A 10,905-nucleotide genomic window follows, 5' to 3' on the forward strand; every position below is an offset into this window, starting at 1 on the left:
CCCCCGCCACCTCCAGCCGGCGGGCCGGGTGGCGCAGCCGGCGCGGAGAACGCCAACCTCGAGCACCACGAGGCCAACCAAGTGCACCATGGCCGATATCTGGCCGAAGATGCTACCTACATCATCTTCACCTCCGAGCCCGAGGACAAGACGAGCCAGCAGAGCCGTTCCCTCGAGGTCAACGCGGTCATACCTTTGATTGCTGCGACACACCGGCTGTCCTGCCGAAGCCGGGCAGCTACGCCATGGTCCTTGACCCCACCATTGGCACGACCCGGCGCAGCGTGCGTTTTTCGCGCGTCCTCATCGATGGCGGCAGCAGCATCAACATCCTCTACCGCGACACCGCCCGCAAGCTAGGCATCCAGGAAGCCGAGCTGCGTCCCATCCCCACCGTCTTCCATGGCATCGTGCCGGGCCATTGCTGCCAGCCGATTGGCCGGATCACGCTGGAGGTGATGTTCGGGAAGCCGGATCACTTCCGCACCGAGAGGATCGAGTTCGAGGTGGTGGACCTCGTGAGTCCCTACCACGCGCTCCTAGGCAGGCCGGCCATGACCAAGTTCATGGCGGTGCCCCACTATGGGTACCTGAAGATGAAGCTGCCTGGCCCCAAGGGGGTCATCACCATAGCCGGCTGATACGCGTACAGCACGCGTCCGTTGGGAACCCCAAGAGGAAGGTGTGATGCGTACAGCGGCAAGTTTTCCCTCAGTATGAAACCAAGGTTTATCGAACCAGTAGGAGCCAAGAAGCACGTTGAAGGTTGATGGCGGCGGGATGTAGTGCGGCGCAACACCAGAGATTCCGGCGCCAACGTGGAACCTGCACAACACAACCAAAGTACTTTGCCCCAACGAAACAGCGAGGTTGTCAATCTCACCGGCTTGCTGTAACAAAGGATTAGATGTATAGTGTGGATGATGATTGTTTGCAGAAAAACAGTAGAACAGTATTGCAGTAGATTGTATTTCAGTATAGAGAATTGGACCGGGGTCCACAGTTCACTAGAGGTGTCTCTCCCATAAGATAAACAGCATGTTGGGTGAACAAATTACAGTTGGGCAATTGACAAATAAAGAGGGCATGACCATGCACATACATATTATGATGAGTATTGTGAGATTTAATTGGGCATTACGACAAAGTACATAGACCGCTATCCAACATGCATCTATGCCTAAAAAGTCCACCTTCAGGTTATCATCCGAACCCCCTCCAGTATTAAGTTGCTAACAACAGACAATTGCATTAAGTATTGCGCGTAATGTAATCAGTAACTACGTCCTCGAACATAGCACTAATGTTTTATCCCTAGTGGCAACAGCACATCCATAATCTTAGAGATTTCTGTCACTTCCCCAGATTCACGGAGACATGAACCCACTATCGAGCATAAATACTCCCTCTTGGAGTTACAAGCATCTACTTGGCCAGAGCATCTACTAGTAACGGAGAGCATGCAAGATCATAAACAACACATAGACATAACTTTGATAATCAACATAACAAGTATTCTCTATTCATCGGATCCCAACAAACGCAACATATAGAATTACAGATAGATGATCTTGATCATGTTAGGCAGCTCACAAGATCCGACAATGAAGCACAATGGGGAGAAGACAACCATCAAGCTACTGCTATGGACCCATAGTCCAGGGGTAGACTACTCACACATCACTCCGGAGGCGACCATGGCAGCGTAGAGTCCTCCGGGAGATGATTCCCCTCTCCGGCAGGGTGCCGGAGGAGATCTCCAGAATCCCCCGAGATGGGATTGGCGGCGGCGGCGTCTCAGTAAGGTTTTCCGTATCGTGGCTCTTGGTACTGGGGGTTTCGCGACGGAGGCTTTAAGTAGGCGGAAGGGCAGGTCAGGAGGGGGCACGAGGGCCCCACACCACAGGCCGGCGCGGCCAGGGCCTGGGCCGCGCCGCCCTAGGGTTTGGGCGCCTCGTGGCCCCACTTCGTCTCCTCTTCGGTCTTCTGGAAGCTTCGTGGCAAAATAGGACCCTGGGCGTTGATTTCGTCCAATTCCGAGAATATTTCGTTACTAGGATTTCTGAAACCAAAAACAGTAGAAAACAGCAACTGGCACTTCGGCATCTTGTTAATAGGTTAGTTCCAGAAAATGCACGAATATGACATAAAGTGTGCATAAAACATGTAGATATCATCAATAATGTGGCATGGAACACAAGAAATTATCGATACGTCGGAGACATATCAGCATCCCCAAGCTTAGTTCTGCTCGTCCCGAGCAGGTAAAACGATAACAAAGATAATTTCTGGAGTGACATGCCATCATAACCTTGATCATACTATTTGTAAAGCATATGTAGTGAATGCAGCGATCAAAACAATGTATATGACATGAGTAAACAAGTGAATCATATAGCAAAGACTTTTCATGAATAGTACTTCAAGATAAGCATCAATAAGTCTTGCATAAGAGTTAACTCATAAAGCAATAATTCATAGTAAAGGTATTGAAGCAACACAAAGGAAGATTAAGTTTCAGCAGTTGCTTTCAACTTGTAACATGTATATCTCATGGATATTGTCAACATAGAGTAATATAATAAGTGCAATAAGCAAGTATGTAGGAATCAATGCACAGTTCACACAAGTGTTTGCTTCTTGAGGTGGAGAGAAATAGGTGAACTGACTCAACAATGAAAGTAAAAGAATGGTCCTCCATAGAGGAAAAGCATCGATTGCTATATTTGTGCTAGAGCTTTGATTTTGAAAACATGAAACAATTTTGTCAACGGTAGTAATAAAGCATATGTATTATGTAAATTATATCTTACAAGTTGCAAGCCTCATGCATAGTATATTAATAGTGCCCGCACCTTGTCCTAATTAGCTTGGACTACCGGATCATCGCAATACACATGTTTTAACCAAGTGTCACAAAGGGGTACCTCTATGCCGCCTGTACAAAGGTCTAAGGAGAAAGCTCGCATTGGATTTCTCGCTATTGATTATTCTCAACTTAGACATCCATACCGGGACAACATAGACAACAGATAATGGACTCCTCTTTTATGCATAAGCATGTAACAATAATTAATAATTTTCTCATATGAGATTGAGGATATATGTCCAAAACTGAAACTTCCACCATGGATCATGGCTTTAGTTAGCGGCCCAATGTTCTTCTCTAACAATATGCATGCTTAACCATAAGGTGGTAGATCTCTCTTACTTCAGACAAGACGAACATGCATAGCAACTCACATGAAATTCAACAAAGAGTAGTTGATGGCGTCCCAAGTGAACATGGTTATCGCACAACAAGCAACTTAATAAGAGATAAAGTGCATAAGTACATATTCAATACCACAATAGTTTTTAAGCTATTTGTCCCATGAGCTATATATTGCAAAGGTGAATGATGGAATTTTAAAGGTAGCACTCAAGCAATTTACTTTGGAATGGCAGAAAATACCATGTAGTAGGTAGGTATGGTGGACACAAATGGCATAGTGGTTGGCTCAAGTATTTTGGATGCATGAGAGGTATTCCCTCTCGATACAAGGCTTAGGCTAGCAAGGCTATTTTGAAACAAACACAAGGATGAACCGGTGCAGCAAAACTCACATAAAAGACACATTGTAAACATTATAAGACTCTACACCGTCTTCCTTGTTGTTCAAACTCAATACTAGAAATTATCTAAACCTTAGAGAGACCAAATATGCAAACCAAATTTTAGCATGCTCTATGTATTTCTTCATTAATGGGTGCAAAGCATATGATGCAAGAGCTTAAACATGAGCACAACAATTGCCAAGTATCACATTATCCAAAACATTATAGCAATTACTACATGTATCATTTTCCAATTCCAACCATATAACAAATTAACGAAGAAGAAACTTCGCCATGAATACTATGAGTAGAGCCTAAGGACATACTTGTCCATATGCTACAGCGGAGCGTGTCTCTCTCCCATAAAGTGAATGCTAGGATCCATTTTATTCAAACAAAACAAAAACAAAAACAAACCGACGCTCCAAGCAAAGCACATAAGATGTGATGGAATAAAAATATAGTTTCAGGGGAGGAACCTGATAATGTTGTCGATGAAGAAGGGGATGCCTTGGGCATCCCCAAGCTTAGACGCTTGAGTCTTCTTAGAATATGCAGGGGTGAACCACCGGGGCATCCCCAAGCTTAGAGCTTTCACTCTCCTTGATCATGTTGCATCATACTCCTCTCTTGATCCTTGAAAACTTCCTCCACACCAAACTTAGAACAACTCATTAGAGGGTTAGTGGACAATAAAAATTAACATGTTCAGAGGTGACATAATCATTCTTAACACTTCTGGACATTGCATAAAGCTACTGGACATTAATGGATCAAAGAAATTCATCCAACATAGCAAAAGAGGCAATGCGAAATAAAAGGCAGAATCTGTCAAAACAGAACAGTTTGTATTGACGAATTTTATCGAGGCACCAGACTTGCTCAAATGAAAATGCTCAAATTGAATGAAAGTTGCGTACATATCTGAGGATCACTCACGTAAATTGGCATAATTTTCTGAGTTACCTACAGAGAAAACAGCCCAGATTCGTGACAGCAAAGAAATCTTTTTCTGCGCAGTAATCCAAATCTAGTATGAACTTTACTATCAACGACTTTACTTGGCACAACAAAACACTAAACTAAGATAAGGAGAGGTTGCTACAGTAGTAAACAACTTCCAAGACACAAAATAAAAACAAAGTACTGTAGTAAAAACCATGGGTTGTCTCCCATAAGCGCTTTTCTTTAACGCCTTTCAGCTAGGCGCAGAAAGTGTGTATCAAGTATTATCGAAGGGTGGTACTTCTACAGCGGGGTGTGGATTTTTCTCAACCAAGCATAGTATATTGGATACATAAGTTTTAGCATCTCCCTTTTCATTAGTCTTGGGCTTGCTACTCTCATCAAACAAATTTTCGGGAACAAGCCAAGCATAGTTATTTTCTAGTGCATCATTCATAGCTAGGAGTTTACATGGTATTGGTGCTTTGATCTCCCCTCCATCATCAATATTATTAGTGTATCTTATTCTATCCATGTCCATCTTTTCAAGGAGACTAACAAAATTAGTATGAGAACCAAGCATATTAAATTTAGCAAAGACCTTTCTAGCTTCTCTTGCTAGACCACCAAATTCTCTAAGAAGGGTTTCTAAAACAAAATCTTTCTTTTCCCCCTCTTCCATATCACCAAGTGTAAGGAATATGTGTTGGATTATAGGATTGAGATTAACAAATTTAGTTTCCAACAGGCGAACTAAATGCGCAGCAGCAATTTCATAAGTAGGAGCAAGGTCTACCAAGTGTCTATCTTCAAAATCTTCAATGGTACTAACATGATTGAAAAATTCTTCTATATTATTTCTCCCAACTATAGACCCACGTCCTACCGGTATGTCTTTTGTGGTAAAATTAAAAGGAAACATGATGAATCAAGTAAAGTAAATGCAAGTAACTAATTTTTTTGTGTTTTTGATATAGAAAACAAGATAGCAAGTAAAACTAGCAACTAATTTTTTTGTATTTTGATTTAGTGCAGCAAACAAAGTAGTAAATAAAACTAAGCAAGACAAAACAAAGTAAAGAGATTGGGAAGTGGAGACTCCCCTTGCAGCGTGTCTTGATCTCCCCGGCAACGGCGCCAGAAAAAGAGCTTGATACGCGTACAGCACGCGTCCGTTGGGAACCCCAAGAGGAAGGTGTGATGCGTACAGCGGCAAGTTTTCCCTCAGTATGAAATCAAGGTTTATCGAACCAGTAGGAGCCAAGAAGCACGTTGAAGGTTGATGGCGGCAGGATGTAGTGCGGCGCAGCACCAGAGATTCTGGCGCCAACGTGGAACCTGCACAACACAACCAAAGTACTTTGCCCCAACGAAACAGCGAGGTTGTCAATCTCACCGACTTGCTGTAACAAAGGATTAGATGTATAGTGTGGATGATGATTGTTTGCAGAAAAATAGTAGAACAGTATTGCAGTAGATTGTATTTCAGTATAGAGAATTGGACCGGGGTCCACAGTTCACTAGAGGTGTCTCTCCCATAAGATAAACAGCATGTTGGGTGAACAAATTACAGTTGGGAAATTGACAAATAAAGAGGGCATGACCATGCACATACATATTATGATGAGTATTGTGAGATTTAATTGGGCATTACGACAAAGTACATAGACCGCTATCCAGCATGCCTCTATGCCTAAAAAGTCCACCTTCAGGTTATCATCCGAACCCCCTCCAGTATTAAGTTGCTAACAACAGACAATTGCATTAAGTATTGCGTGTAATGTAATCAGTAACTACGTCCTCGAACATAGCACTAATGTTTTATCCCTAGTGGCAACAGCACATCCATAATCTTAGAGATTTCTGTCACTTCCCCAGATTCACGGAGACATGAACCCACTATCGAGCATAAATACTCCCTCTTGGAGTTACAAGCATCTACTTGGCCAGAGCATCTACTAGTAATGGAGAGCATGCAAGATCATAAACAACACATAGTCATAACTTTGATAATCAACATAACAAGTATTCTCTATTCATCGGATCCCAACAAACGCAACATATAGAATTACAGATAGATGATCTTGATCATGTTAGGCAGCTCACAAGATCCGACAATGAAGCACAATGGGGAGAAGACAACCATCTAGCTACTGCTATGGACCCATAGTCCAGGGGTAGACTACTCACACATCACTCCGGAGGCGACCATGGCAGCGTAGAGTCCTCCGGGAGATGATTCCCCTCTCCGGCAGGGTGCCGGAGGAGATCTCCAGAATCCCCCGAGATGGGATTGGCGGCGGCGGCGTCTCAGTAAGGTTTTCCGTATCGTGGCTCTCGGTACTGGGGGTTTCGCGACGGAGGCTTTAAGTAGGCGGAAGGGCAGGTCAGGAGGGGGCACGAGGGCCCCACACCACAGGCCGGCGCAGCCAGGGCCTGGGCCGCGCCGCCCTAGGGTTTGGGCGCCTCGTGGCCCCGCTTCGTCTCCTCTTCGGTCTTCTGGAAGCTTCGTGGCAAAATAGGACCCTGGGCGTTGATTTCGTCCAATTCCGAGAATATTTCGTTACTAGGATTTCTGAAACCAAAAACAGCAGAAACAAAGAATCGGCACTTCGGCATCTTGTTAATAGGTTAGTTCCAGAAAATGCACGAATATGACATAAAGTGTGCATAAAACATGTAGATATCATCAATAATGTGGCATGGAACACAAGAAATTATCGATACGTCGGAGACGTATCACCGACGACTATCATCGCTCCATGGACTGCGCCACGCAGAGCTCCAAGATGGCCCAGACGCTGGTCATCGCCACCGAGAAGCAGCTCATCCACGACGCCCTCGCCCTCGCCAAGGCCGCGCAGACAGACATGCCGGCTGCAGGCAACCCGGCTGGGACGACTCACTTCCAGCCGGCCGACAACACGAAGAAGATCCTGCTGGACCCGGCGCAGCCGGACAAGTACGTCACCATTGGTGCCGGCTTGAGCAGGAAATAGGAAAGCGAGCTCACCAGCTTCCTCCGTGAGAATCGGGACATCTTCGCATGGACTCCAAGAGACATGCCGGGTGTGCCGAGGGAGTTGGCTGAGCACCACCTCCACGTCCGGCCTGAAGCCAAGCCGGTGAAGCAGCCTCTCAGGCGCTTCGCCGAAGAAAGAAGGAAGGCCATCGGTGAAGAAATCGCCCGGCTGCTGGCAGCCGGCTTCATCATGGAAGTGCTGCACCCGGACTGGTTGGCGAACCCGGTCCTGGTTTTGAAGAAGAACGGCTCCTGGCGCATGTGTATCGACTACACCAGCCTGAACAAGGCGTGCCCGAAGGACCCCTTCCCCCTGCCGCGCATAGATCAGGTCATAGACTCGACTGTCGGCTGTGAACTGTTGTCTTTTCTAGATGCCTATTCAGGCTACCACCAGATTCCTTTGAATCCGGATGATCAAATAAAGACTTCGTTCATTACCCCGTACGGGGCTTATTGCTACACGACTATGCCATTCAGCTTGAAAAATGCAGGCGCCACCTACCAAAGGTGCATGCAAAAATGCTTGCAGGATCAAATCGGCAGAAACGTTCACGCATATGTGGATGATGTCGTTGTAAAGACCAAGGAGACGACTACCCTCCTTGATGACCTGAGAGAAACCTTCACCAATCTGAGAAGATTTCGGATGAAGCTCAACCCGGCCAAGTGCACATTCGGCGTGCCGTCTGGCCAGCTCCTCGGCTACCTCGTCTCTCAGCGAGGGATCGAAGCCAACCCGGAGAAGATCATTACCCTGGAGAAGATGGAACTGCCGCAGTGCCTCAAGGACGTCCAGAAGTTCGCTGGCTGCCTGGCCTCCTTGAGCCGCTTCGTCAGCCGGCTGGGGGAGAAGGCACTGCCCCTGTATCAATTGATGAAGAAGGCAGACAAGTTCGTCTGGTCACCACAGGCGGATGAAGCCTTCCGTGACTTGAAGCGCGTGCTCTCAACCGCGCCAATCCTCGCAACGCCGGCTTCAATGGAGCCGATGTTGTTGTACATCACAGCCACCAATCGAGTGGTTAGCGTTGTCCTGGTGGTGGAGCGCAAAGAAGCCGGCAGGGAGCAGCTGGTTCAGCGTCCAGTCTACTACCTCAGCGAAGTGCTCTCCCAGTCGAAGCAAAACTACCCCCACTACCAGAAGGTCACCTACGGCGTCTACATGGCGGCCAAGAAGCTCAAGCACTACTTCCAAGAGCACCCCATCAAGGTGGTTGCCACAGCGCCCTTGGCGGAAATCATTGGCAGCAAAGACGCCAACGGCCGGGTTGCCAAGTGGGCTCTGGAGCTAGCCGCCCACACCATCCTCTACGAGCCACGCACAGCCATCAAGTCGCAGATCCTCGCGGACTTCTTCGTCGACTGGGCTGAGATGCAGTACCTGCCGCCTGTGCCGGATTCCACACATTGGAAGATGCAGTTTGACGGCTCAAAGATGCGCAACGGCTTGGGAGCCGGCATCATCATCACCTCTCCCAAGGGAGACCGGCTGGACTACGTCCTGCAGATCCACTTCGCCGCATCAAACAATGTGGCGGAGTATGAAGCGCTCATTCATGGGCTGAAGCTGGCCAAGGAGATTGGCGTGCGTCGCATACTCTGCTTCGGCAACTCTGACTTGGTCATACAACAAGCATCTGGCGACTGGGACGCGAAGGACGCCAACATGGCCTCATACCGCTTCCATGTCCAGCAGCTATCCGGCTTCTTCGACGGCTGCGAATTCCACCATGTGCCACGAGCAAACAACGAGGCGGCTGACGCCTTGTCCAAGATTGGCTCAACCCGGCAAGCCATTCCGCCGGGCATCGCCTTGGCATTTCTCAAGAAGCCGTCCATCATACCGTCACCGGACTCGGATTCAATATTCGTGCCGGCTGACCCGGAGGCTGCTCAGCCAAACCCGGGGGCTTCATCGCCCAAGTCGGGGGCTAACAAGCCGAACCCGCCGGCTACCATGCCGAACCCGGGGACTTCTCAGTCCAACCCGGGGGCTTCATCGCCAAACTCGGGGGCTAGCAAGCCGAACCCGCCGGCTAGCAAGCCGAACCCGGCGACCATGCAGTCGAATCCGGAAGCTCCCACGCAGGAGGCCCTGTTGGTCAGCGTATTCGAGATAAGATGCGTACCTTCATGGGCACAAGAATTCCTCTCCTACCTCACCGATGGTGTGCTGCCTGATGATAGAGTCCAGGCCAGGCAGATTGAGAGAAGGGCCAAGGCCTATACCATCATCAACCACCAGCTGTACAAACGCAGCGTAAGTGGGGTGTTCCAGCGGTGTGTCGAGCCGGCTGAAGGGATTGAACTCCTACGGGAAATCCACCAAGGAGAGTGCGGACATCACGCCTCATCCAGAGCCATAGTGGCCAAAGCTTTCCGGCACGGTTTTACTGGCCGGCTGCGCTCAGAGGCGCAGAAGAGTTGGTGAAGAAGTGCAACGGCTGTCAGCGCTTCGCAAAGAAGAGACAGCAGCCGGCTTCTGCCTTGAAAACCATCCCCATCACATGGCCATTTGCCGTATGGGGCTTGGATATGGTGGGTCCGTTCAGAACAGCGCGAGGCGGCATGACACATCTCTTGGTGATGATTGACAAATTCACTAAGTGGATCGAAGCCAAGCCAATCAAGAAGCTGGATGGCTCCACAGCCGTCACTTTCCTCAAGGAAATCATCGTAAGGTTCGGCTACCCTCACAGCATCATCACCGACAACGGCAACAACTTCTCCCAAGGCATCTTCTCTCGCTATTGCGGGGAAATGGGGATCCGGATGGCCCTAGCCTCTGTGGCGCACCCAGAGTCCAACGGACAAGTGGAGAACGCTAACGGCTTGGTCCTAGCTGGCATCCGGCCCCGGCTGGTGGAGCCGCTCGAGCGAGCAGCCGGCTGTTGGATTGAAGAGCTGCCCAATGTGCTGTTGAGCCTGCGCACAACGACAAACCGCTCAGTCGGCTTCACGCCATTTTTCCTCGTATACGGGGCTGAAGCCGTCCTGCCAACTGATATCGAGCACGACGCGCCAAGGATCAAGCTCTACACAGAAGCCGAAGCCAAAGAAGCTCGTGAAGATGGAGTTGACCTGGTCGAAGAGGCCCGGCTGCTGGCTGCGTCCAGATCTACTATCTACCAGCAGAGCCTCCGACGCTATCACAGCCGGAAGGTCCAGTCCTTAGCATTCCGAGAAGGAGACCTAGTGCTCCGGCTGATCCAGCGGACAGCCGGACAGCATAAACTGTCATCCCCATGGGAGGGTCCCTTCATCGTGAGCAAGGCAGTAGGCAACGATTCCTACTATCTCATAGATGCCCAAGAGGCTAGAGAAAACAAGCCGGACAA

This window comes from Lolium perenne, chromosome 3, assembly GCF_019359855.2.
Source record: "Lolium perenne isolate Kyuss_39 chromosome 3, Kyuss_2.0, whole genome shotgun sequence".
Lineage (NCBI taxonomy): Eukaryota > Viridiplantae > Streptophyta > Magnoliopsida > Poales > Poaceae > Lolium > Lolium perenne.